The following is a 7,250-nucleotide window of genomic DNA, read 5'->3' as shown; positions in this document are numbered from 1 at the left end:
AGAGATTTACTGGAACATAGCCATGCATGCCCATTTCTGTACATACTTCAAGCTACAGCAGTAGAGTCGAGTCACTGTACAAAGACCATAAGGCCTAAGAAACCTCAAATATTCATTATCTGGCCCTTTATAGAAGAAGTGTGCTAGCCTCTGATTTAGACTAAGGTAGCAAAAATATTTCTCATGTTTGTTGGCTATGAGCTTGCCTACCAGAGAGTGAGATCCCAGAGGGAAAGACATGGTAGACACAATTTTGAACATCAGCTCTGCCACTTCCCATCGCGTGACCCTGGGGATGGTATTTTATGGTCGGAGCCTTAGTGGTCTCCTCTGTGAAATGAGGATTGTACTTCCCCTAGAGTGTTGCAAAGGGAACTGGAGATCTTATTTGTAGCACACATAGGTTGATGCTTGGGCATGGTCAGGACCTCCATCCAGGGGTCAGACACCCTGTACTGAAACCCCAGCTCAACCACTTATTAACTCTGTGACCTTGGGGAAGTTCCTTATCTTCCTGAGCTTCAATCTACTCATAATGTAAAATGAGGATGATGGGATTCTATCGGGTTTGGGGTTCAATGAGAAAACATTTGCAAAATGTTTAGCACAGTGCTTAGTACCTATGACAATCGTCTGCAGAAGGCAGAATGTCCTGCCCCCTCTCCCCTCCCGTCTCTATCCCATCACACAAGTATGATAATGACACAAGCTGGTTTGCATTAATGTGTCCCAGTGACCTTCTCAGTAACTCCTTAGCCTAACAAGGCTCCTCCTGCTGGTTCCTGAAGCCTCTACAGCTTTATGTTTTCCTCCTCCCTCCACCGTACTCCAGGTACAACATGTGACGCAGTACCTCATCGATCATAGCCCTGCAATAACTATTTTGATTGTTTTTAAATATTTTTTTAATTTTTTTTGACAGAGAGAGAGTACAAGCAGGGGGAGCGGCAGGCAGAGGGAGAGGGAGAAGCAGGCTCCCTGCTGATGTGGGGCTCGATCTCAGGACCCTGGGATCATGATCTGAGCTGAAGGCAGACGCTTAATCATCTGAGCCACCCAGGCGCCCCAACTATTTTGATTTTTTTAAAAAGTTAACAAATATTCAGTATGTTTTGAATTTTGAGACGTGAATATATTACTTGAAAACAAGCACATACTGAAAGACTTAACACTTAGGGTGCTTGCTAGGTGCTGTTCTAAGAGCTATACAATACTCACTTAGTCCTTACAACCACCCTGGGTAGAAAGTATACCTATTAGCCTCATTTTGCCGTTGAGAAAACTGAGCTACAAAGAGGTTGACTAATTTAGCTGAAGTCACATAGATGGCAAGTAACACAGGATTTAAATTGAAGCAATTGCGTTAACACTGTTAAATGAGTTGCTAGATTTCCTCTTACAACGTAAATAGAACTGAAATGAGAGTTAACGGATTAATTCAAAAGGCTGATAATTTCAGGTGTGCCTCATATATTTATGGTGGAAGTACACACGGGTTATAATCCTACATAATGACACATTATGGTGGAATATATACATTGGTCCAACTATCTTCCAACACCTGTTTATCAGCATCTCTTAACATTCAGTATGAGCTTACTCCAAGACTCAGCAATTCCATCCTTAGGCACTTCCCCAAGACACAGGCATGCAGAGGTCAACCAAAGACATGAACAAAAATGTTTATAGCAGCTTTCTTTTGTAATAACCCTTAAATGGAAACAATCTAAGTAAATAAGTGAAAGGATAAATAAATTATAGCATACCTGTACACTATATTGGTACTACACATTCATATAAATGGATAAACTACTGTGATGTACAATAATAACATGGGTACTTTCTCAAACATAATATGGAGCAAAATAAGTCAGGTGCCCCAAATACATTCTGTATGACTCTACTTATATACGTTTCAGGAACAGGGAAAATAATCTGTGTTAATAGAAAACAAAAGATGGTTACTTGGGTATATGCATGGAGGGGGGCAGTGTTTGACTAGGTAGGAGGAGAGCCCTTGGGTCCTGGAAGTCTTGTTTGAGCTAAGAAGTGATTACAAACGTGTAGACATCCAAAAACCATCAAGGAGCATTCTTCAGATTTGTGCACATTAATGTACATATCCTATATCTAAAAAAGTTAATGACCAAGTCTTAGTAAACTATAGACCTTTGAAATTTAATTGAACAAGAAGGGAGAGTTTTCTCTCTCTCTCTCTCTCTGTTTCTCAAAACAAACCCCCTTCCCTAATCCTCCCAGAGGATTCCAGGTTGTGCTATATTTAGAGTGTCATAACATGAAATAGTGGACTGCTGCTCCAGTAGAAGAGCACAATTGGCCTTAAATTCTCAAATAGAATACCAGAAAACAGAAGCAGGTTCTTTCTGCCTGATATAATAAGTGAGTATATTTCCCCAATTGCTGTAGCCAGCAACCAATCAGGCAATTGTTGGCTCAAGAGCAATGGGATTGTGAAAAGTATCCAAGGATGGAGTCAGTGTTTGACGATCTGCCTCAAGCCACAAGACCATGCACTAAATCAATAAAAATCATCAACAGATTTTTGGACTTACTTTAAGAAAGTAGCATTTCTATGAACCTTCTAGACAGATACAAAAAACAGCTTGACTCTGAGTTTTAAGAACATCTTGCAAATAACAATTCCCATTGTTTGGAGTTGTTCTGGCTGATGAGCAAATGATTTCACAGCTTGACAGAATGTATGTAGCTATATACTGACGTTGAACTTGGGAAAACCTCAAGATTTGTTTCCTCATGAGGAAAATTTGGATCATATTGCAACCAAGAGCCAATGAGTTTTGAGGTTCACTGGTTTGCATCAGTTGACTAGTAGAGAGAAGCCTGAAACTTTACCTGGTGACTTAAACATTATACATCTCTCTTGTTGTCTTTGAATGTAAGATGTCTTAAAAGAAATTTAAAATTTTTATTTTGGCAAAGCCACTCTTACAAGGCCCAATAGCAGATCCAGCAAATATTGAGAATTTACTCCACTCTTTGAAATGTGTATGAAAAGCACATTTAGTAGATGAGAAACTGAGTTAGCCAAAGTTCCCATAATACCCAATCCCAGCAAAGCCAGAATTTGAATCAAGATTTTCTGACCTTGGGAAAAATTGTCTTAAGTCTGGTTAATTATAGTTGCTTCTTTAAAGTAAAATAATAACATCTTAAGATCAAATTATATTTCTACTGTTCACTAGGTATGCGATCTTGGACTAATTAGTTCACTGCTTTAACTTTAGTCTTTTGATCTGAAGAATAAATAGGTTTGCCCTAGTGTCTCTCCAAAATGTTGTGGGGTTTGTACCTACCATATTTAGCTCTAAAAATGTGTCCCTTTTTATTTCCTGCCATTGCACAAAAAGAACCACATTAAAACCAAAGACAGTTTTATTTGAACTAGAAATCTGTTGGGAAACTGTAATTCAAACCACTCAATCTATTCTTTTCTATAATAAGATTATTTAAAACTACCCACTCTCACGGAGAGGGACTGGTGACGAAAGACCTGAGTTGTATAACCAAGGCCAGATTGAAAAAATTCAGCATAATTGAAATGAATAATGTGCCGAAGACCTGAGAATGTTTAGGAGAAAAACAATGTAAATATTTTTTAAAAATTGAGTAAGTGAACGTTCTAATAGAACAAGTAGTGATTTTTCTTTATGTAATATGGAAGTAAAGAGAGTTTTGAGCTTGTATCGGCTCATAGTTTCATAAAACAATTTTCAGAAGGATCTCATGTATCTGTGATTTGCTGTAGAATTGGGAGGGTGATAGCCACTCAAGTGATTCGATTATTTCCTTGTAAATTTCCTAGAGAGAATAGCCTTATTTTCTCTCTAAAGCCTTAAGTATGTGTCTCATCTATATGAATTATGCTCTTAGAATGGCAACACAACCTCCCAGAGATTTAAAAAAAATTTGGTTGCTATCTGGTAAAGTCAGAGGTGATCCTTTTTTCATTTCAGTCAGTTCAAGGTTGGAATGATAATAAAAATTGACCTTTTCATATTTCAGTTCAGTTTAACTAATATTGATTCAACATATATTATACTTAAGTACACTTGCTAGATTTGGGGGATAAAGATCTCTAACCATACGAACTCACTTCTAGTAAGATTAAAATTATAGTAAAATGAGGTAAATGTATCAAAAGCATTAGGCCTACATTTCGTCAATGCCTTAGAGGAGGAGAAATGAATGCAGTCTGAGAATCATGGAAGACTCCCTGTAAGAAGTGACTCATGAGGGCACTTTTTAAGAGAAGTGGGGGTTATCCAAGTGAAAGAGTTGGAAAGATGGCAGGTAAGGGAATTACACTTGACCTGGAGAATTTTTTTAAAGATTTATTTAATTATTTGAGAGAGAGAGAGAGAGAGAGAGAGCGCGCACTGGGGGAGGGGCAGAGGGAAAGAGAGAATCCTGAAGCAGACTCTCCACTGAGCGCAGAGCCTGAGTTGTGGCTCGATCCTAGGACCCTGAGATCATGACCTGAGCCAAAATCAAGAGTCAGCCACTTAAACGACTGAGCCACACAGGTGCCCTAGACCTAGAGAATTTAAATACCTGAACTGAGTAATTGAAATTAAATACTTGACGGAGTGGCCTGGGTTTCCCCCCAGGTGCCATCCATCTTCTTATTTGGGCAATTTCTGCATCTTTCAGCCCAGCCTCTTAAACCCTCAGACTGGTCTGTGCTCAATTAACAGTTTTTTCCAAGATTTTATGGGTTATCAATGTATCAATGTATTCTCATGTGCAAAGCACAAGAACGTGAACAAAAGTAACATAAATACTACGTGTTATGGATTTGCCTCATGCAGTTGTGTTTCCTCCTTGAGGAAAGGGGGTGGCCAGGCCTCTGTAGCCACATCCCAAATCGCCACTGAATGTGAACTTAACCTGGAGGAAAGCAGCTTCCCCCAGCGCGGGACTGATCTGTCAGCAGTCACCACATCCGGCAGTTGGGGGGATATGTGTCTCCCCAGGCCTGAAAGGGAATCTGAGCAGTGCTCCGTAGTATCCACTGTTGCCATATTATTTATACCTATTAATCTATTAAGGATACAAGTATCTAATCCTAATAACATTTCAACCCTGTCTGGAATTCGTTATTAGATCTGTTCTAGGACTGAAGTAACAATATATCATAACACACTAAGGTTATGCCACTGACACTTAGGGCAAAAATCCCATCTCTATCCCTTTGGTACCTTCGAATAGGGAGGCTCATGGAGGGAAGGAAGAACTCTGATCAACCCTTGTGACACACAGGAACATCAGCCAGAAGTAAAGGGATGGATCACTTCCTTTTATCTGGAAAGTAGCCTGTGAGGTGGGGATTCCATCAAGATAGGAGATACAAAATCACATCAACACTTCCAACATCCATTGATTGCTATCACCTCTCAACCCTACCACCTTGAAAAGCTCCCTGCCAATTACACTGCAAAGTGTAACTTTATGTTTTATCTCATTTAATCCTCACAGCAAACTTAGGAGTTTGGTCTTCTTATCCTCGTTTATAAATTAGAAAATTCATGCTCAGATGGGTTAAGTGTGTTATCCAAATATATCAGATGACAGAACAGGAACTTTCACACAGGTGTGTCTAGCCCCAAAGCCATACAAAACCTTTCCCCTAAAGTCAACTGCCTCTGGAAGCTTCAAATTACAACATACCTCTAAGAGGAGAAAATGGATTCACTACTGAGAAAGAGAATTTTCTAGAAATCTCTTAGGAATGGAAAAAAATTAATTATAAACCCAATTCCCCTAAAATCTAAGGACTTTAGAAATCAGTTTCTTGGAAGTTGTTTTTGTTCTCCACAGTGCCATTTTGTACCAGAAGAAACAATCCATTCGAAGTGTCTCACCTCACTAACCTACTAGTTAGCTTTCCAATGGGAAAACAAAATAAAACTCCCCCTGCCCCAGGATGAATTCAATTTTCAGGTAATTTATTAAACATAAATAGAGATATAATTCTAAAACTTATTATCAGAATTAAAAATAACACTTCAGGGGCACCTGGGTGGCTCAGTATGTTAAGCATCAACTCTTGATTTCGGCTCAGGATGATCTCAAGGTCATGAGCCTGATTAAGATTCTCTCTCTCCCTTTCCCTCTGCCCCTCTCCCTCTGAACCTTCCTCACCCCTGCTCACATGCACTCTCTCTCTCTCAAAAAATAAAAAAAAAACAAATAAAAATAAGGCTTAATTTCTTGAATTCTAGCAAAGCCTTTAAACTGGCCAGAAAGTAGCAAAAATAGGAATGAATTGGGTAATAACTTCTTGTTCATGAAACATCTACTGCTAAGGAAAAATCTGAGATTATAGGAGAGATTATATAAATGCTAACCATTAACAAATATTGATCAATGATACACAAAACCCAAGATACACGTTGGAGGTCAATAGTAAGGAAAATATCTTTGGCTGGCCATTGTAGTGTCCTCTACTTCTCTGTGAACTTAAGCTGATATGTAGAGTCATTGGATTGTTGCTTACAGAGAAGAGGGGTATGCTTACCGAGCGAGATCTGGCCTCTCAGTATATGAGAATCAAATTGACATAGACTAGAATTCTTTGTGCATTCAATTGGTAGAATACTTTCTTATCAGAGAAGTTGGTAGTTTAGTATAGTAAAAGTTATATAGTCTTACGAGTCCACACGTTGGGACATTACTTGGCTTCTCTTAGCCTGAATTTCCCAGTCAATGAAGGAAGGATGGGGATCATCCACTTTGTTGTCATGAGGAAGAAATAAATGAAATGATGCATGTAACATAGTAAGTGCTCTATTTTGCGTCTTCCTTCTCTTTTTCTTTCTTTTTTTTTATTTAAAGATTTTATTTATTTATTCATGAGAGACAGAGAGAGAGGCAGAGGGAGAAGCAGGCTCCCAAGGAGCAGAGAGCCCGACGCGGGACTCGATCCCAGGACCCTGAGATCATGACCTGAGCCGAAGGCAGATGCTTAACCATCTGAGCCACCCAGGCGCCCATTCCTTCTCTTTTTCATAATGAACTTGTGTTCAGGATATGTTAAAAATAATAATAGACCACTTGTGAATGAACTTACATATAAAGTGGTTAGGAAAAAATGGAAAGTGAATGTATAATTTGGTTAATCATTTGGAACTGTGTTTTAAAATAACTTCCTGTGGGGGTGCCTGGGTGGCTCAGTTGGTTAAGCGACTGCCTTCGGCTCAGGTCATGAT

The sequence above is a fragment of the Leptonychotes weddellii genome, chromosome 4 (assembly GCF_054177405.1).
Source record: "Leptonychotes weddellii isolate Sample4059 chromosome 4, ASM5417740v2, whole genome shotgun sequence".
Taxonomy (NCBI): Eukaryota; Metazoa; Chordata; class Mammalia; order Carnivora; family Phocidae; genus Leptonychotes; species Leptonychotes weddellii.
This window is presented reverse-complemented; position numbering follows the sequence as displayed.